Source organism: Apodemus sylvaticus, chromosome 5 (assembly GCF_947179515.1).
Source record: "Apodemus sylvaticus chromosome 5, mApoSyl1.1, whole genome shotgun sequence".
NCBI classification, from domain to species: Eukaryota; Metazoa; Chordata; class Mammalia; order Rodentia; family Muridae; genus Apodemus; species Apodemus sylvaticus.
This window is the reverse complement of record NC_067476.1, coordinates 153,325,235-153,347,102: the sequence shown is the minus strand read 5'-3', so window position 1 is coordinate 153,347,102 and position 21,868 is coordinate 153,325,235. Positions and strand designations below refer to the sequence as shown.

General features: G+C 51.9%; 1 long non-coding RNA gene across 2 annotated transcripts; it reads right to left on the bottom strand.

Moving 5' to 3' along the window:
• Positions 1-993: 993 nt before the first annotated feature.
• LOC127686295 (uncharacterized) lies at positions 994-20,276 on the bottom strand. 2 transcript variants are annotated; one of them, XR_007978070.1, is made up of 3 exons: positions 20,114-20,276; positions 3,372-3,571; positions 994-1,226 (listed from the first exon to the last, which is right to left on the bottom strand). It is a non-coding gene; the product is annotated as an uncharacterized LOC127686295 (long non-coding RNA). The 2 variants fall into 2 exon arrangements; XR_007978069.1 differs by lacking the exon at positions 20,114-20,276 and adding an exon at positions 6,613-7,265.
• Positions 20,277-21,868: the final 1,592 nt, after the last annotated feature.

Here is a 21,868-nt window from a genome sequence, read left to right as displayed (position 1 = left end):
GGCTGTCCTGGAGCTCACTCTGTAGACCAGGCTGTCCTCGAACTCAGAAATCCACCTGCCTCTGCCTCCCAGAGTGCTGGGATTTCAGGCGTGCGCCACCACTGCCCAGCCCACAGAAACTCTTAATTTCATTCTGAAGGTCCTCGACCCTCCCTCGTTACCCGGGATAAGTTAGATCTGAGCAGCTTTTAGGAGTCCATTCTCTGTAGCCACCTAATTTATGTGACCCCTGAGATGGAAACCAGTCACCTCACTTGTATGGGAAGCGTCTTTCCCTGCTGAGCTCTCTCATGGGGCCTCTGTGCATTTCCATTTCATCTTCTGTCAGCTTGAGCCCCTGCAGTTTCACAGCTTGGGCCACTGTTGGTTGGAGACTCTGGGATTTGCTGCACTGCTGCCTCAAGGCTGACTTCACAGGACACCAAAGCTTTGTGCTCAAGTCCCCCACCTGATCGGACAAGGCCCGCCTGTTCTATTGACCTTTCCTCCTTTCTCGTTTTTGAGGACAGGGTCTCACTACATGCCCCAAAGCAGAATTTGCAGTCCTACTGCCTCAGCCTCCCAGATGTATGCCACAGCACCTGGAGGGTAATTTGTGTAGACTTTACCACAACCACAGCGATCCTTCACAAGGAGGAACCGTTGGCCACCATTCTCCAGCCAAGATGATATGTGAGACTGGCTGACCCCACACCCTGGGTTATTTATGCCGCTTGTAACTGGCATCTGCCCGGTATTCACACGCACATGCACACAGGCGCACACGGCAACATCACCTGCCGTTTCTGTGTCAGAGCGCAGACACCAATCTGGGAAGCTACAGGTGGACCACGGAGAGAGCCCCTACTGTGAGTTTCTCCTGTTGGTTTTGATTCTGGGGACAGCCCTGGCAGGCGGGGTAACCAAACAGAAAACAGATCATTGTAAACACCAAGATGAGGAGGGCTTGGGGAGATGACAGACAGGAAATTCAATAAGCACAGAAGGCGGAGGTGCTATAACGGGTTGGTGCTTTATAACAGGGTCTGTGCAAAGGACCAGCCATTGTGCAAAGCACTTCACACTCTTGATCACAGGGTAACACACATCAGGACATGCTTAGAGGCTCCTCTCAACACCTGCAAGGATGGCCAAAGCGATCAGATAGATGGCCATGAGAGACACTGTACAGATGCTCACAGCAGCCTTTTTGTAACCAGCTTCTGACAAGAACATACCAGGTGCAGCTGTAGGATGAAAGGTAGACTGAGGTCAGGGATGAGGAGGACAGACCACACACACATACCATTGCATACACACACACACATACATGCACACATGCATGCGCACTAATGGCTACAGGCACAGTCAGGGACACAGACCTACCTGTACCTGCCATCTCACTACACCAGGTTGGTGCTGGAGACAGGCATGGCTCCCCACAGAGACTAGGGCTTGTCATCACTAGAAGGGACACCAGGGGGACTCTGCGGACCTGGAATGTGTCCCTTGAAATGGTGTTGGTCACATAGGAATGCTTGTGAGGGTTCCTCAAGTTACTGCATGTGACCTGATCTTGTTGGAACGTATTGATTGACAAATCTCAGATAAAAAGAGGCATTGAACCAAAAGGTCAGGCTCAGGGTCAGTCAGGATAGTGTTTGACTCCATCCCTGCTTCTGAGACTGGGAGGGCACATCTGCTCCTAGAGACCTAGCTGCAAGGGATGCCTTCAAGCATGGGATTCCAGCAGGCTCATTGCCGGTGAGGAAGGCGGGCAGGCTCAAAAGATGGGGAGCCCAGAGCACCACCTGGGCTGACCGGTGCCTATGTGTGGATATCTCTCTAAGGGAGAAAACAGAAGAGGGTGCCAAGCTGTGGACAACACACCTTTTGGCTTTCCTTTAAAGCTATCATCTAGAAAGTACATTTTACATTATCTGCCTTTTATTTAAGTGGACCTAAGGAGTGAGGAACGTTTGCTCATTGCTATCTAAATTTGTGTTCCCTGGATCCACAAGGGCAAACATCTTGCCCGCTTCTTTATCTCTCTGTAACTGATAGAACACTAGTGGATTTGCTTTTTTGTTTCCCATTGTTTTGCAATACATACTCTTTACGTATTATAGAAACAAGTCATTTGTCTATATTTGTAGTTTGAACATTTCCTCCCAGGATCTCACACCTTTAAACTTTACTTTTATTTGTGGATTTATTTAATGTGGGCTGTGTATATGCCACAGCACATGTGGAAGTCAGAGGACAGCTTGCAGGAGTTGGTTTGCTCCTTTCACCGTGTGGGTCCCGGGCACTGAACTCAGGTTGTCAGGCTTTATGGCAGTCAAGTGCTAGTCTCTTGCTTGTCTTTTAACTTCAGACAAGCCTCCTGGTGCCCCGCTAGGCACACGGCTTTTCCAGGCTGGGTAATGGCGGCATGAGAAGGAAGGTGGGAAGGGGATCTGTCTGACCTTACCTAGCTTGCTCCCCACCAGTCCCAAGGACATTCTGCCCTGCCCTGCCTCCTCTCACTTCCTTGTTCTCAGCTCCAGAGCAGCCCAAGCCACATCTCAAAGTCACTCAACAGCCACTGGGGGTGAGCACAGAACTGCACCACGTGTTGCTGGAGCTCACTGTGTAGACCAGGCTGGCCTTGACTTCACAGAGATCTCCCCATCTCTGCCTCCTGAGTTCTGGCATTAAATGTCTATACCACCATGCCCAGTTTACCAGTTAACAGTCTGTTGTTGTTGTTGTTGTTGTTGTTTTTCAAGACAAGGTTGATCTGTGTAGCCCTAGCTGTCCTGGAACTTACCAGGCTGGCCTCGAACTCACAGAGATCTGTTTGACTCTGCTTCTGTGTTCTGGGACTAAAGGCGTGCTCCTCCACCACCTGGCTGAAGTCATTTTTTTTTAAATGTCCAAAGTTTACAGACTTTGGTGTTAAAAAGAATCGAAGGCCCTTAGCACACTTGGTGTCCCTGATAGTGGCCAGCCAAGTTGAGGACACACACGCACACACCCCACACTGTGACAGCTTCACAGAGGGACAGTTCATTCTGGCTCATGGTTTTCAGGACCACGATATCCTGATATCACGATGTCAGTGAAGAGTGGTGACCAGCGGTTGCTGGCACTGGGGACACAGGCCCAGCTGCTTGCTCCCATCTGAGTGGACCCGGAGCTGGGGGCGGGGTCCCAGGCTCAGCTCAGGACATCTTTTCCCCCTTTCTACTCAGCCCATGTCCCTTGGGATGGAAGAGGCTGCCCACACTCAGGATGGGACTTCCCCTCAGCTAACCCGTTTGGAAACATCCTCAGACATCCCGAGAGGCACACTCTTACTAATGCCCTAGATATTTCTTAATTCAGTCAAGATGTCAGTCAAGATTTACCATTATATTAATCTCAGGAACTTGCAAATTCCTTCAGAACCTGCCTGGGTAGACGGTGCATGGTGTCTGGAGAGCTCGCAAAGCAAATGGCCCAAGTGAAACTTCCTTTGAAAATGCTTCATGTGGGCCGGCGACTTGGTTCAGCAGCTAGAGGAGCTTCCTGCCAAATCTGAAGACACGAGTTCAATCTCTAGGATCCACTGGAAAGAGAGAGACAACTCCTGAAGGTTGTGCTCTGAGTAGATGCATGCATACCCATACCCATGCACACACACACACACACACACACACACACACAGACACAGACACACACAGACACACACACACAGACATATACACACACAGACACATACACACACAAACACACACACACATACAAACATACATATACACACAGACATATATACACACACAGACACACACAGACACACACAGACACAGACACACACAAACACACATACACAGGCAGACACACACAGACACAGACACATACACACACACACACACACACACACACACAGACACACACAGACACAGACACACAGACACACACACACATACACACAGACACACACAGACACAGACACACACACACAGACACACACAGACATATACACACACAGACACAGACACACACACATACATACACACACACATACACACACAAAATAATCAATTGCAACTTTTAATTATAAAAGAAAATGTTGCCAAGTGGTGGGGGGGCACGCCCTTAATCCCAGAACTGGGGATGCAGAGGCAGGTAGATCTCTGTGAGTTAGAGGTTAGCCTGGTCTACAGAACAAGCTCCAGGCCAGCCAGGGCAAGGAACATGCCTCAGTAAGTGGTATTAGAAATGGAGGTCTGGGGGCTGGAGAGATGGCTCAGTGGTTAAAAGCACTGACTGCTCTTTCAGAGGTCCTGAGTTCAATTCCCAGCAACCACGTGGTGGCTCACAACCATCTATAACGGGATCTGATGCCCTCTTCTGGTGTGTCTGAGGACAGCAACGGTGTATTCATACATATAAATAAATACATCTTAAAAAAAAAAGAAAAAGAAAAGAAATGGAGGTCTGAGTCCAAGGATCCTGCTGACGTTCCCATTTGTCATGACGCTCTCTCCAGTCAGTACCCATTCTTTTGTCAAGTTTGGTGTGTGATGCACACGTCAGCAATCAGCAGACTCCAGCCCCGAGTGCCAGCATCTGCCACCCATCATAAATAAAGTTTTATTGGCACAGCACAACCGTCTGAGGACAGTTGGTGTTCTTCAAGCTACTGCAGAGTCCCTTCCTCAGGGAGAAAGCTTGGGACGTCTGTGCAGGTCAGAAAAAAAAAATCTAACAGTCAGCTTAGAATTGAAAGGTCTTTTAAATATTCAAAGAAGGGGAAATTATTATTTTTTCAAACGCTTGGCAAATAGTATGAGTGAGCCTTTGTGGACTAAACTCACAGAACCTGTGCAGTGTGTTCAGGGCAAGACTTTGTGTCCAAACATTTAACTTTGTAACAATCTGCTCTCCCTCACAGGAGTCTTGGCAAGTGGCTGTTAGGTTCTGGGCCTCCTAACTTCCTTCTGGAGTAGGGACAGTAGCAGGGCCAACCCCACTGTACACAGAGGCGCTGGGAGCAGTGGCTGGCACACGGGAGCACGTGCAATTATTTCTGCCATGGCTACTGTTGCACAGACAGTTCAGTGTGGCACCTGAATCCCTGCTTCTTCTTTTGGAGTCTTGAACAGTGCACACAGAGGGTAATGTTTCCGAGCCCCATGGTGCTCAGGCACAGGCACCATGTTGTGTGTGTTTGTGTGTGTGTGTGTGGTTGTGTGTGTGTGGTTGTGTGTATGTGTGTGGTTGTGTGTGTGCATGTGTGGTTGTGTATATGTGTGGTTGTGTGCGTGTGTGGTTGTGTATATGTGTGGTTGTGTGTGTGTGGTTGTGTGCGTGTGTGGTTGTGTATATGTGTGGTTGTGTATATGTGTGGTTGTGTGTGTGTGGTTGTGTGTGTGGTTGTGTGTGTGTGGTTGTGTGTGTGTGGTTGTGTGTGTGTGTGGTTGTGTGTGTGTGTGTGGTTGTGTGTGTGGTTGTATGTGTGTGGTTGTGTGTGTGTGGTTGTATGTGTGTGGTTATGTGTGTGTGGTTGTGTGTGTGTGGTTGTGTGTGTGTGTGTGGTTGTGTGTGTGTGGTTGTGTGCGTGTGTGGTTGTGTATATGTGTGGTTGTGTGTGTGGTTGTGTGTGTGGTTGTGTGTGTGTGTGGTTGTGTGTGTGTGGTTGTATGTGTGTGGTTATGTGTGTGTAGTTGTGTGTGTGTGTGGTTGTGTGTGTGTGTGTGGTTGTGTGTGTGTGTGTGTTTATGATCACCATCATGTGTACTGACTTCTCTTCTGACTATGCCCTGCTACTCTCATCAAACCCACATCTCCCAGCTGAGTAGCCAGACTGTGTGCACTGGAGCGGTTTATTTAACTGTCCTCTTAAGTAGCTCCCCGCCATCAAAGGGCTGTTTACAAACCTCACAATTAGCCTTCTTGGAACAACAAATAAATAGAAGCCTAATTAGGTACACTACTCCTGGCTCCCACCACAGCAATCCCAGGGAATGTTCCCCAGCAGCTTACAGATGCTGTGGGTGGGAGGGCAAGTGCAGGTGGGGTGTGCTGCTGATGAGAGGAGGAGATGTGGATGGGTGAAAGGTTGACCGAAGGGAGGGCCGGTGGGTGGATGGATGTGTAGACCAGTGGGTGGGTTCACGTGTAGAAGGATGGGGGTGTGGATGGGTGGATGGATGGGTGGGTGGATGAATGGACAGACGGATGGGTGGATTGGATGGGTTGATGGATGGATGGATGAATGGACAGACAGATGGATGGATGGATGGGTTGATGGGTGGATGGATGGGTTGATGGGTGGATGGATGGATGGGTTGATGGATGGGTGGGTGGATGGATGGGTTGATGGGTGGCTGGGTGGATGGAGGATAGAAGGATGATGGCTAGAGAGACAAGTGCATGGTGGACAGATAAAGTAGAGGGTGGATGGGTGGGTGGATGGATGGATGGATGAATGGCAAATGGGTGGTGAATGGATAGAGGTTGAAAGGAAAACATGCTAGGTGGGCAGAACTATGGCATTTGAATTGATAGGCAGATGGATTTCTGGCAGGAAGGGTAGCTGGGATGGCATGTGTTCTAATTACCTTCCTATCGCTGTGATAAATTGCATAACCATAAGCAACTTACAGGGGCGACGTAGATAGCTCACACTTCCGGATCGCGGTTCGTCATTGAGGGCAGGAACCAGAAGCCGAGGCCGCAGAGGAATGCTGCTCGCTCGCTCGCTAGCCCGCTCGCTCGCTCAGAGTCATGCTCAGCTGGCTCTCTTCTGTACAGACACACCCGCCTAGCAACAGTGCAGCCTGCAGTGGGCTGGGCCTTCCCGTATCAATTAATGATCAGGACAATCCCTCACAGACACACCCACAACAGGCCTCTCTGACCTGGGCAATCCCTCAACTGAGGCTTCCTTCCCGGAGACTCTGGGTTGTGCCAGGTCTGCAGTTAAAGCTAACTAGGGTGGCAGGTAAACGCTGTAGAAGAAAGAATCAACGGGTGGACAGACAGAAGGATGGACAGAAGCACAGTCTGAGTCGGTGTGTGCATAGAGGGTAAAGACGGACAGACAGGGAGTGGCAGAGGGGGTGGAAGGTGATGGGGCAGAGGAAGGATAGAAGAAGGGATGGGTACTCGTCAGTGCATAGCCGGGGCTGGGGAGGGGACAGGAGCAGGGCCCCAGTGTCCCCTGTGTCAGCTCTGGTGTCAGTTTCCTTCACTGTGGTGCTGGCTGGCCATGCAGTAGGGAGGCTTCTGGTCCACAGGACCAGGACGCTGTAGCATGTGACAGGACCAGGACGCTGTAGCATGCGACAGGACCAGGACGCTGTAGCATGTGACTTCAGTCCAGGACTTGGAACAAGGCCTGTGGCACTCCAAGCCTTTATCTTTGTGGTACAGAAGATGCCAGCCACTCCCCCTGAGCTAGGAGCTGGGAGCCCCCTGGTTAAGGCTCCACATGGGGTACCTGCTCCACAGTAGATCCTCTGCTTGTCAGGGTCCCCCTTGGGGGGGTGTCCTACACAGTGAGGGTTGTGAGGACCAGCTCCTGTCCAGGAAGCTAAGATCCCACAGGGGTGTGGGGAAGGCTGGGGCAGAGCAAGTGACCTGCTCACAGCTCAGCTGGCTCATTCCTTCAGCCTTGGAGGCTCCACTGTATTCAGATCCTCCTGCTGGCTGCGAGGCAGGTAACAGCCCAGCATAGGGCCTACTATGGCCTGATGTGTTGTCCCCTCCCTCGGTTCCCTTGTCCCCTTTCTGGCTGGAGATGGCTCTCAGCTGGGCCTGACCAGAACAGAGAGGTCTCTGGAGACTAGGGAAAGCACCGCTTGGGTGAAGTTTCTTAGGAGCAGAGGGCTGGGCTTCTCAGGTTGGGGGAGGCTGGTTGGCCAGCAGCAGAGATTGGGCCGGTGACATGAGTCAGCATGTGGCCCAGATGAGCCTTAGCTTCAAGCTCAGGGCAGGGCAGTCAGGGGTGAGAGGCTGAGTTAGTGAAGTCAGGTGAGCCTGGGTGGGGGGAACGCTGTGCCTTCCCACCTGTACCCTGGAAGCCTGGGTGAACAGGCATGGCTGCCTCCCACAGCAGGGCTCAGGCTGAGGCCTCTGCCAGGTACTGCCAGGCACCACCTGCCCCCACGGCTGACGGCCCAAATCCAGCAGAGGCCTGGAAGCATATCTGGATTCTGAGTCACGGGGCTGGGCCCAGGACCCCAGCCAAGAAGTTTGCTAAGGAAGAAGAGACTTCCGGAGGCTGGCAGCCTCTGGGAGACCAGGAAAGGCTTCTGGAGCAAGCCTCATTTGAACAGAGGCCTTGGAAGAAGAGGTGACAGAGGGTGGTACCGGACATAAGAATAGCAGGTGCAAGGGTCCTGGGGTAGAAGCCTGATGCATGTGGGCTACAGCAAGACCCTGTCCTGGGCAAGAGGAAGAGAGCGAAGACATGAGCCGGTGTGGGAACGCTTATGCCTTCCCCTGGGGAGGGAGAACCTTAGCTTTTACTGGGGAAGCGATGGGAACGGGCAGAAGAGAAGTGGGAGTAACTGTGTAAGATCCCCAATTCTAGCTCTCAGGCACACAGGCTGAAGTCAGAAAATCAGAAAGGAGGTAAGCCAGGCAGGGCGGGGCCGGGGTAGATAGAAGAGGTGGATTCTGGGAGTCACTCTGGAAAGTAAGTCAATGTGTCCTCCCCGGGCCATTGTGTGTGATCCTTGGGACACTGCGCAGAGCCCTAACCAGACTGTCACCTGTGGTCCCGCCAGGGCTGATGGTTGCTGCCTGTGTGAGGGGTCAGCCTGTGAGACAGGAGCCTCAGGAGAGACAGGTATGGGGCGCACGTCCAGAATCCCAGTATGTCTGGAGGCCAAGGCCAGCCTGAGCTACATGGAGACACTCTGTTTTGAAACCAAAACCAAAATAAAAGCAGTCCGGTTGTTTGGGGTACAGCCCACATTTTCCAGATGAAGGAAGTGAGGTCCACTTGGGGCAGTTACATTTCAGGAAAAGGGTTCTCTCCTCTGAGGCTGGATTCATACCAGGTCAGGAGGGAGGGCGACCTAGGACCCCAGGACGAGAGGCTGTCAATCACAGAGCACCCAGACTCCACCAGCATTTCTCAGACCTCACTTCAAAGTGGCCTCGAAAGCCAGTCATACTTTTTTTTTTAAAAGGAATTGTTTTGTTTGGTTGTTTTTAAGGCATAATTCACTGAGGTGAACCTCACACAACACTCACCTTTCCGTGCGCCAGGAGATGGAAGGGGGTAGGGGTGTCTTTGTCCAACACCACGTCCAACTAGTTACAAAACATTTTTATCCACCCCAACTCACCCCTGCAAAGAACGGCTACCCCAAAAAGACTCCCACTAAGCAGCTGCCCCCACCCCTCAGCTTTAGGCCACCGTCTCTCTGTGGATGGGAACTTCAGGGGACCAGAGTCACTGAAGCTGGTATGGACTATGCCCACCATGTCAGCACTTGGGAAGAAAGGCAGAGGGATGGGTGTTCTGGACCAGCCTCAGGGACATACCAGGAACCCAGGAGGCTTAGGGAAGGAAGAAGAAAAGGGAGGGAGGGAGAGAGGGAGGGCAGAGGAAGGGTGGAGAAAGAATGTGAACGATCTCTGTGTCTGGCTTCTATTTTTGCTTTATGTTTTGCTGGCTGCATCCTTTTTATTTATCAGCAAATACTCTTAAAGGAAAGTGTGCTATTATTCCTAGAAAAAGGAAACTCATTTCTCTCTATATTTAGAAAATATCCTTCAAGCTAAGCAGTGGTGGCACATGCCTTTAGTCTCGGCGCTTCAGAAGAGGCGGAGGAAGAGGCAGGTGGATCTGTGAGTTCAAGGAGGCTAGCCTGGTCTATACAGAGTGAGTTCCAGGACAGCTACACAGTCTTGAAAACAAACAAAAAAACAACAAAGAAAACATTAACAAAACAACAAACCCCAAGGACCATGAGCAAGCCCAGCTGTAGGTACTCGTGGGGTAGAATGGAGGGGTACACAGAAGCATACGGCCACTGGCGAGGAGGGGGGCTAGGCAGGCAGATAGAGAGATGGCCTCTGAGCAAGTGTGAGTGCTTACTGTGCAAGCAAGGGGACTTGAATTCCAGCACCATATAGAAGGAAGCTCATATATATAAGCTGGGAGGGTGTCAGGAGAAAGCCCAGAGGCTAGCCTGGGGTACACAGTGATGGACACTAAAAGACCCTGCCTCAGGTAAGATGGAAGATAAGAACAGACTCCAGAAGTTATCTTCTGACTTCCACATGCTGTGGTACCCATGTTCCTGTGCGCTCTCTTGCAATGCATTCTCTCTCTCTCTCTCTCTCTCACACACACACACACACACACACACACACCATTAAAAAAGAGAGAGGGGAGAAGAGAGAAAGGGCCACCAAAAACAACTCTGAAAGCTGCACAGCAGAGTCAGGGGCCATCCCGGTGCTGCAGACCTAGGGACACCCGAATGCCATCAAATGACAGTGTTTGGTAGGGATGTGTCTTCAAGAACCTCCAGTGGTGGTGTGACTCCAGATACTTCGGGAATGGTTGAATGCAGTATTTAACAGAGCAGATCTGAGTACGTTTGGAATATTGCCCCCATAGGGCAACATCTGAATGGTTGCTGCCCTCTAGGGCCACATGTCACCGCAAGGCCAGGAGAAGTGGCTGAAGAACTGTTATAAGCATTGGTTCAGGCTGCTTGGAGGTCCCAGGGCATCAGAGTAAAAGCAAACCTTGCAGTGCTGTTGATGTGTGGAAGGCAGCTATTTTCAGAGGCTCAACTGGAAAATTTACAACAAAATAAAAACAAACAAAAAACAAAAGCCAATTAGAAAGAGATGTGATTACCTGGGCATCTTTGCTATGCAACACTTTAGAAGTTTCAGACCTTGGCTCTTAGGTGATCTTCCTGGACTAAAAAGGGAAAATCCTGCCCGAGTCTCTAAGAACATAGAGAAGGCAGTGAAGAGAAATGGAACCTGAGTGTATTTCAGTACAAAGGATAGTTAGACATTATCGGTCCAGGCGAGCCTGGTGGCGCATGCCTTTAGTCCCAGAGCTCAGGAGGCAGAGGCAGGCAGAGCTCTGAGTTCAAGGCCAGCCTGGTCTACAGACTTCCAGAACAGCCATGGCTACACAGAGAAACCCTGTCTGGAAAAAAAAGCAAACAAAACCAGATACATGTTATTTAGAAGTGACAAGTGGGGAATAAACTATCCAGACATGACTCACTAGAGAGACTTCCCTGGAAACAAGAGAAGAAGTGCATGGAACCATTTAGAGAAAACATGAAGTAGCATTTTCACTGCAGTGTATTTGTCACTGAGTATCTATACTGTAGTCACCGCTGGGTGTGGATGTTGAGAGCTCTCCAAAGTGCAAAGCAAGCATTCCTCATGGCCTTGTGAGCATTTACATTTTTAAAGTGACAGAAGCAGGTTACTATTGATGCGCAACTATGAAAATTGAAAGGTAGGTCGGTGGCTCGGAGGTCAGAGTGTCTTGTCACTTCCTGGGTTTGCACACGTGGCCCCACCCATCATTTATCTGTTTTTAGTGATATATACTTTTGTGTGTGTATGTGTGTGTGTGTTTGTGTGTGTGTGTGTGTTTGTGTGTGTGTGTGGTTTTTTTGAGACCGGGTTTCTCTGTGAAGCGCTGGCTGTCCTGGAACTTACTAAGTAGACCAGGCTGGCCTATGAAGTCAGAGATCCACCTGCCTCTGCCTCCTGAGTCTTGGGATTAAAGACCTGCACCACCACTGCCTGACTGATACAAACTTTCTTTCTCAGAATGAATGGGCTGGTTAATGTCTCCTGTGTTTCAAACCCGGGCTGCTGCTAGCTAGGGGCCCAGGTACTCTGTTTCCACACAAGCAGTTTCCCTGATGAAACAGAGCTGACAGGTCCACAGGCTCTCCACCTTCCCCGGCTTCAGACAGAAGATATCTGTTAGTTAATTAGAAGTTAATTTTGTTTCCCCTCAAATATCTTGAGTGCTACCTCCTAGAAAATCAAGCGACATTAAAAAAAAACCTGTAAACACGAAAATGAATTTAGATCTAGGAAACATTAATGAAGAGCAGGATGAACGGAAAGGAGTGAGGCTGTGTTTCAAACTGGCCTTGGGCAGCTGCTGAGGGCTGTGAGCCAGGGCCTCAGAGGTGGCAGGGGAGTGGACGGAGCCACAGATTCTTGTGACATTCCCTCTGGGGCCAGGTGGAGAGATGGAGGGGACGCTAAGGCAGCCACCTGATAGATCCAGGGTGAGCGTGAGGTGAGGAGAGTCTGGAAAGGGTCCTCACCCCTGCTTACTGGCTAATTTCTAGGATCCCTTCTGTCCCTTGAGATTTCTGCCCCTTTGGTGCCAGCACCAGTAGCTTTCTTTGTAGCCCACAGAAAGTCCCTTGGCCTGCAGCTAGAGCTGTGACCAGCCTGCCACACAGAGCCAGTGGGAAGCCAGGGGAGCGCACAGCCCTCCAACACATGGACTGTGGAGTCAACTCACCATGAGTTCAGATGAGAAGGGACAGCTCACATCTTGCTAAGTCATTCATTCATTCATTCATTCACTCATTCATTCATTCAATTGTTTATTAAGTGCCTTCCTTCTCCTGCTGGGTGCTGAGTAAGATCTCCGGGAGCTGAGAGAAGGAGACGAAGGCCCTGTGAGCTGACAACACAGCAAGGAACAGATGATCCCACAAGTAAAGTCCAAAATGAGCGTGTTCTGTGCTGTAGAGACCACAGAGTGGGAGCTGAATCAAGAAGGCTCAGGTCCCGGTCAGCCTGGGCTACAGACTGGGGACTTGCTCTCAAAGAACAGAAATAAAAGTTATTTTAAAATAAACAAGGCTGGTTGGAGGTATTGCTTTACATGCACAAAGCCCTGCCTACCATCCACAGTGCCTACAGACTGGGCGTCATGGCACACACCTACACATGAAGGAGTCAGGAGACAGAAGCCGGAGGATCAGACATTCGAGGTCATCCTTGTCTACTGAGTTCAAGACCAGCCTCCAGCCTGGGTGATGTGAGACCCTGCCTCTAAATTAATAGGTAAAGAGATAATAAAGTCAAGCTCACAGTTATAATTCCAGCACTGCAATTGCTGAGGCAGGAGGAAAGCCTGGAGTTCAAGGCCAGCCTGGACTACACAGAGATTCTATCTCTAAATAATTCAGAGGAATGTCAGATGCTAGGTTAGGGGAAATAAGAAGACAGAACATGTGGCTTGGAGGTCTTTCACGCTGAGGCCAGAAGCCAGGAAGAAACCCTAGCCTGGTGAGCCCACCCTGGCTGTGACCCAGATAATGCTGCCAATCAAAGCAACCCACTGGTCTCGGCCATCCTGTATCATCTGCCTTGTGAAAGGCTCTTCCTTTGGTACCTGTGTGACAGACTTTCTGCAGCTGGGTACACATGTGTCCAGCCAGGAAGACACTGAGGGAGATAGACAGTTACAACAGGGCGTGACACGTGTTCCAGGGAAGGACTGAACAGAGGAAGGGTAACCAGGACTGGGTTCTGAAGGATGAAGAGGAGCTCACTGCAGGAAAAGATCTGCAAAGGTGGCAGAAGGTATCTTGTGTGTGGTGCTCAGCCCAGGGCTGAGCCATCACACAGCCTGGTCTGAGGAGCGCCCTGGGTCTCTGTCTCCTGACAGCACCTCCGGGAGGCCACAGTGACTTCTGTTCTGGCTCCTTCCCCAACTGTTTGCCCCTTAATGCTTTTCTTCATGTTGTCTTACTTTTCTTATTCAAATATATTCATTTTCAAAGGAAACGTTTGGCGTCCACGAGAATTAAACACAAAACAAAACCCTGGAGTGCGTACTACCCATCAAAGCTGGTCAGATAAAAGACAAGGGGAGAATTATCAGTGCTGCTGATGAGAGAAAAACGGGGAGCCAGATGCTGGGAGAATCTTGCGAATCATATTTGAAAAGATTATTTTTTAAAGTTTGCATTCTTGAGTGTTTTGCCTGTGTGCTATGTCTGTGTGCCACGTAAGTACACAGTGCCTGCAGAGCCCAAAAGAGGGCGTCAGATCCCCTGGGGTTCAGATGGTTGTGAGCCACCATGTGGTTGCTGGGAATTGAACTCAGGACCTCTGCAAGAGCAGCCAGTGCTCTTATCAGCTGAGCTGTCTCTCCAGCCCCCACCATCACATCCAGAGGAGACAGGAAACATTGATTCAGTAATAGAGAGACAGTTATTTTCTTCTCATGGGACATTTTATTATGGGTGGAGGTGGGGCATGTGTGTACCATGGAGTCTGGAAGTCAGAGGACAACTTTGTGGAGTGGGTTGTCTCCTTCCAACACATGGGTCCAGGGGGAACCGAACTCAGGTTACCAGGCTTGGTGGCAATCTCTTTACCTGCTGAGCCATCTCACCAGCCCAATAATTTCTTGTAGTTAGAAATGTTAATGTGTTAAAAGATATTCATCAGTCAACTCAATTAACACGGCAGCGATGTCTCATTACACACATTATATACAATGCGGACGGCTAAAATTAAAATTAACAAAAGCAAAGTTCTGATGCTACAGTCTTGATAAAGATGCAAAGCGACAGGCACTTGCCCCTGGCGCTGGTGTGAATTCAGAGTGCAAATTACTACGGAAAACTGGTCACTGACACAAGACAAAAAAACAAAAAACAAAAAACCTGTGTTCACGAAGACCCTCATCCGCACGGCTTTCCCATGATTCCTAACTGCTAAAAACTGGAAACAGTCTGAGTATTCCCCAAGCCTCTGTCCCTCCCTTTCATGGAATGCTATGCAGCAATAAAAAAAGAACATTACAGCAAGACACAGGAACCTGTGTGCATCTCAGAAGTGTCCTATGAGGAAAGGAACAGCCAGGGGTCGGGAGAATGGGACACAGGTTCTGATGGCTGTGAAGCAATGTGGTGCTAAAGGCAGGGACACTGCAGCACTGGCGCAGACGGGGCATCTTCTGTCGGCTGCATTGCCACGGCCAGGCTGTGGACACCTAAGTCAGGAAATGTCTTCCGTCTGTGCTGCAGCCAGGGACCGCACTGTCTGGGGTACGCACCACCATCTGGAGTTGGCCCGACTCGCTCTTGCTCACAGAGGAGGCCTGCAAGGTGATGATCTCAGACACTGGGTCCAGCTTCTCCAGGTCCAGGGAAGTAGAGCACCTGGGCCACTCCACTGGCTCGAACTCTCCCTGGGCACCACAGAAATCCTATGTCGCTGTGCACACACCAAGAGCCTGGCAGGTGAGGTAGGCGCTCAATCTGGTGTTCAGTCAGCTTCCCACTACTCCAAGCTGTCTGGTGGGTTGTCCTCTCCTCAGAATACATTCCTCCCACCACAAACCTGTGGCAAATGCTCATACCCTCCCCTGAGGAGCCTCGTACTATGAAGCCCTTCCAGTCTCTGTGCCTACGGCACCCTCCATCCAGATCTCTTCCCTTCCCTCCCCGCCCCCAGTCAGTCAGAGCCTTCCGTGTGCAAGAGGCAAGCTGGATGCCTGTGGAACCGGAGCTACTCAGGACAAGACTTCAGGTGGGGCTGCATCCAGGAGCTCAGATACTACCAAGCCCAGTTCATTTCTAGGGGGACCTTTGTCTTTGTGTTGGCCTTGGCTTGCTCACTCTAGAGCTGAGGGGGAAACTGCATATCCTCCAAAGAGTGTCAGCATGAGAGGCCTGGGGCGGGCTTAGTCACACGATCATCCTTGAACCAAGAGCTGCAGTGGGGTCCTGGTCCCTCACAGCTGGAGTGGGCACGGGAGGTCCCCGGGAAGAAAGGGATGTGCTACTGCCAGGGATAAATGGCCCTTGTGGGGACCGTGGCTCTGGCTACCATACCCTCTGACCTCAGGCCTCACTTCCCTGTCCCAGCCTCAAGGGCCTCCCGGAAGGCGGGCAGGAAGGAGCTTTGAGTCCCAGCATTCCAGCGTTCCGGGACAGCTGCCAGAGCTGGAGTCCCAGGAACGTTCTGGAACTTCTGAGGACAGGAGTAGGGTGTCAGTCAGAGCCCCGGCGGTTCCCGGCTTGGGAACACGCTTAGAAGATGACAATTGGGTCCCTTCGGCCGAATTCCACTCCGTGGGTACCCGTGCCAAGGAAAACAAGCCCAGGACCGGGCACGGAAGGCAAGGGTGCTTGACGGGGTATAAGGTGACACTGTTTACACAGGTGTGGGACGAGTCCCCTCACACCCTGCTTGCTTTCCTCCTTCGTTCTCCACTCTCTAAATTCTTTCCCCCAAGGGCGCTGATAGATGTGTCAGGGGAGCCAGTGGCTGGTGCTGAGGCTCTGCCCGGAAGTGGGCTGTACGGCGCCATGTTCCTGCACCCGGGGTGGCCGGCGACCTCTCACTCCCACTGTCCACCTCCAGTCTGGGGACACTCAGAACCTGGCCTGGGATCTCAGAGCAGCTAAAATTCACAGGCCCCAATCCATGCTTCGTTCCCAAGCGGGAGCATGGGACCAGGGGCATTCAAAGGGCTCCCAGCTGACCTCAGAGCCAGCAAAGAGAGAAGAAAGCCACAATTTCCTGAGCACCTACTGTGTGCCGGCCGAGCTCAGGGACTCACTGTAGATCAAACAGATGCGTGATGGGAAAAGAGCCCAAGTTAAACTAAGAGACACTCCAAGTGTGTGAAGGGCGTGGTCAGGGCTCTTTCTAAACTGAGGAGAGGTGGCCCTGGGGTCAAGAATGATGAGCCACTACCAGGGGGACGTCCAAGCAGGCAGCTCTGCATGTGCAAAGGCCCTGAGGTAGGAAGCACCAATGCTGGTTGAGCTCTGAGGACAGTGTTTTGCCAGTGCCGAGGGGAGGATGTTTGAATCACAGATAGATGTGTGCTTCATGCCCAGGGTAAAGATACAAAGGTAAACAGCAGACATTTTCCTGTTACCTGGAGAACAGACTTGTCTAGAGTTACACAGCAGAGTCAAACTCTGGTGCCGTCCATCAGCTAAGAGCCCCTGTCTGTGTGAGAACAGGAGGTAAGGACTCCTGTCGCAGGCCTGGCCTGGGATGAGAGGGGGGCACCTGGCTACAGCCCCGAGAGCGAGAGACAGCAAAGCAGGAGCGAACACAGCTGCTGAGTCACAGGGAACCACAGGCTCCAGCTGCAGTGGTCTCTGCCTCAGTTTACCTAGCTGTAAAAATGGGTTTAATAACATGTCTGCCTCCAGAACCTACTTCAGAGGGGCGCTGGGGAGGTTAATTGCTGGGATGAAAGGGGCAGGAAGTGGGAGCTGCCCACACTTCAGATAATTACCGAGGCCGGAGGGGGTGTCAGGGTCTGGTTCAACCCCAGGCCAGCTCTCTTCTAGAGAGGAGGGGCCTTATACACTAGAACCTTCTGGCTTGGGCCTCCCAGCAGCCCTGAGACCCCAGAAGCAGACGAGGTTTGAGTTCTGGCTCTATGTTCAGCCAAGACACCCCAAGGCTGTTCTTCCTCAGTTGGGGCCTCACCCCTCTGCTGCCAGCCACCCCCCTGTATCGGAAGACACCAGTTGACCGCACTGCTTCTCCAGGCTGCCCCTGTATTAAGCTATAGCAAGAGGCGGGTCCAGAGCCACCTCCTCGGTACCTCGGACTCATGGCTAAAGGGGACACGAAGGACTTCTGTGGGAATAAACAGATGCTTTTCGAATGTCCTCAGGAGGCTGAAGTGATTGGCTGTCAGTAAAGTGTTGTCCATACGTGCATTTTTTTGTTTTGTTTTGTATTTTGTTTTTTGTTTTTCGAGACAGGGTTTCTCTGTGTAGCCCTGGCTGTCCTGGATCTCACTCTGTAGACCAGGCTGGCCTTGAACTCAGAAATCCACCTGCCTTTGCCTCCCAAGTGCTGGGATTAAAGGCGTGCACCATCACCCAGCTGTCCATATGCGCTTGAGGACCTGAGTTGAGTTCCCAGCACCCACACTAAATCCAGGCATGATTGTCTACCCCCACTATTAAAGAAGTGCAGACAGTAAATGCCTGAGGCTAGACCACTGGGCAGCCTTGCCTAGTTGGTGAACTCCAGGCCAGTGAGAAACGGCATCCCAGAGGCACCCCAGAAAATGAGGTGGGTAGATCTAGGAAGACACCTGAGGGTGACCTCTGACCCCCACGGGAATACTCACATGTGTATGTACCCACACATACCTACATAGCCCACCTATGAGCATTGCATACCCCTACACAGACACACAGACACAGAGAGACACACACGCAGACACAGAGAGACACAAATATACATACACACACACAGACACACAGATAGAAACACACAGACACAAACACACACACACACAAATACACATGCACAGAGAGACACAGACATACACAGAGACACAAAGACACATACACACACAGACATACATACACAGACACACATACACACACTCACATACACATAGATATATTCACACACACACAGACATACATACATAAACCCAGAGACACACGGTCATACACCCACATACACACAGAGACATACACAGACACAGGCACACACACATACAAACATACATACACATAGACACAGTCACACACACACAGACATACACAGACACACACATACACACACAGACATACATAGACATCACACACATACGCACACACACACACACACACACACACACGCACAGTAAGATGGTGCAATGGGTAAGGCATTCTGCCACCAAGGGAAACTGACCGGAGTTTGATCCAAGACCAGCATGGTGGAAGGAGAGAAACAACCTGAGTAAGTTGACCTTTAACCTCCACACATGTGCCACGGCAAGCACACACTCCCACACGATTCACATATCCTAATTATATAAACACACACACTTCAGTGTAAAAGAGAGAGAGAGCACAAAACATTTTCAAGGACGCTGATTAAGGCTCGTGCTGTCCCCTCCCAAGGCCTCGACCCGGCTGAGTGTGCCCTGCCTGCCCCGTGGCTCCGCACGGCCTTGCTCACAGAGCCTCCTCACCGCACTCACACGCGTGGGCGGGACGCCTGGTCCCCTCTGCTCAGCTGTTCCCATCTCCCTGGGTTGGAGACAGACAGCAGAGCCGTGAGAGACCCCACCTCTCCCGTTCCTCTGCTGCACTGTGCCCATCCCGCAGTCAGTCAGGCACCCCAAACCCAGTGATAAATCACACTCTAACTGCTCTGACTGACTCCCCGAGGCTGGGAGAGTTGTCATGGAGACCGGGACTCCTTGACCCAAAGCTCCTGAGCACCCTGGCTTTGGAGATGGAACTGAGTCCCTGTGGGCCCCAGCTCAGGGCGAACAGGTGTCGAGGGTTATCCACTCCCAGCAAGGTGGGCTGTGGCTAGGTCCCTGCCAGATGTCTCAGAGGAGCCTCCAGCAGGCCAGGGTCTCACTGTCTGGATCCTGTCCTCAAGGCAGACGCTGGCTTCCCCTCCAAGGACCTCAGCTCCCATCATCCGCCTGTGCTGTCTGTCACACAGAGCCGGCCAATCACAAGTAAGATCTCAAGCTCCTGCCCAGGTGTGGGGGTGCACCCCTGGAATCCCTGCCCCGGGGAGACTGAGGCTGAGGGTCCTGGGTAGGAGGCCAACCTAGGCTACGGAGTGAGCCTGCCTCACACAGGCGCGCACACGCGCGCACACACACACACACACACACACACACACAGAGGAAACAGGCTGGACTAAGTTAAAGTGGCTCATTTCCTGAGGCCTGTTATCCTGAAAGATGGTACCCCAGGTGGGACGGCCTCTCCAGGGCTCTGCAGTCATTAGGTGACGTCACAACAATAATATTTACCCCCACCTGTGCTCTGCCTCACGATCATCACGCCCAGCCCCTGCCTCGACCCAGGATGCTGGTCTTGTGACCAACCAACCCCCTTTCCCAGTTAAGAACACTATAGCTTAGCCTTGGAGTTGGGGATGACTCCAGGCCACCAGCAATCTGGCCGCAGGCCAGTGGCTGAGCACGTGGCCACCAGGATCTCATGGATGGGCCCTTGAATTCTGCACAGTTCACGCTCCCCTGTGGGTCATCAGCCCTGCGGGAAGGTCCCAGCCACGCTGTGTCTGTGAGGAGGGCAGGCTTGGCGGCCGGCTTGTCCCGGGACGGGAAGGGACGGGACGCCAGGCAGCCGGGAGTTTCTCTCCCCGAACTTACTGTACGTGAGTCAGCGCCAGCCCGGGTTGTGAAATCTGGGAATCTTGTGGGCCAGGCCAGCTGGGGGATGGCCGTCTGGGAAAGGGAAGCCGGGAAGGGGTTAAGGGGTGGAAGCTAGGGGGCCCACGGCCAGCAGGCACACGGGGTACCAGCAGCAGCTCGGGCTGGCCGCCGCCTGTGGCCGGCTCTGACGTCACAGCTGCGTCAGCAGCCGGCCCAGCCCCCACTTCCTCCTCTGTGGGCTGAGCCCCAGCACTGTCCTCCCTTGGGAAGTGCGGTGAGTCCCTGCTGGGATGGAGGGAGGAAAGGAGGAAGGGGGGGGAGCATGACTTTGCATACAGGAGGCACTTAATAAATAACAGCAGGGATGCATTCTCGCCAAAGTTAACGCTAGTGTTGCACAGTCAGAGAAGACCCATCCAGTCACTGTAGAAGAGACAGAAGGACCCAGAGCCGGGCTTGCCTACAGTTTCCATCTTTCAGAGCATCTGGTTAAGACATAAGTCTGCACTGTCCTTGGGTTGATGTCCATGTCCCCAGGCTCATGATTTTCTTTCCCATCTCATTAGTTTGTTAAATAGGATTAAAACCAGTGGCATTTGTGTGCAGAGAGGACAGGCAGGGTCCCTGTCCCGCTGCGGGTGGATCAGATGTGGCTCGGTGACTCTGACTTAGGTAAATTCTGTATTTAGAGAACACAGGAGAACCAAAATTCCACCTGTGGGCCCTGCTCTGGGCCAGAGGTGAGTGTCCTGCCAGTTCATACTTCCTGTCCATTGCCACCACCGGACCTGGAGGAAGAAAGCCAGGTACAGGCCAACCCAGGACGGTGGGCCACACAGCAGGCTGTCCACACTGTTTCTAACAGCAGGTGCTGCTCTGCTGATTGCCGAGCACACCAAGCGTGGTTTACACACTGCCCCAAGGGATAGGCACTTTCACATAGGAGGAAACGGGCCCAGAGCGGTTGAGTAAGTTGCCTTGATTGTGCGGCAAGAGAGCGCGGAGCTGGAAAAGTCCAGCAGGTGCTTGGAAAGGAAAACTCTAAGACCCATGGCGGCTTTCACTGGCGTCGGCTCAAAGCCGCCTCGAGCAGGCCTGGCACAACTGGGTGAAGAGCCGCAGACGCATCTCTCCCAAGACATCATCGCCAGACCAATGGAAGCAAAAGATCAGAGAAGCCAGAGACCAGAAAAGGCTCAGGTGATGCCTGAAGTCACACAGCGCGTGTGAGCGGCCTCTGACCGCCACCTCAGCCCTTCTGCGGCCAGGGGCCAGGGGCCAGGGGCCAAGAGGAGAGGCCTGAGCTGGGCCCTCCCCAGGCCCACCTACTTCTCTCAGGCCTAGTTCAAGCCCCAGCTGTGTTGAGCGAGAGAGAAAGGGTGAGGCAGGTGAGGGCATAGAAGGATGCTTCTGGCAGTGGGGGCAGGGGGCAGCGACGGGGCGGGGGCAGCAAAGAGGATCATGGGAGAAGGATATCAGTTAGCTGGGTGAGAGTCTGGGAAGGCAGTAGGAACCTGAGTTTGGACACAGTCTCAAGATGCTGAAACCATGAAGATTGAAGAGAGCCAAATCCCCTTCCCTCTCTCCCCACTCTTCCTGCTGAGGACTGAGGAGATCCTCCGTTTCCCTGACAAGACCCTCCATTTCCCTTTAGAATTTTTTCCTTTAATATTTTGCCTTTAGTCCTTTAAAGTGTTTGGTTTTTTCAGATTTATTTTTACTTTATGTCTATGGATATTTTAGCCGCCTGTA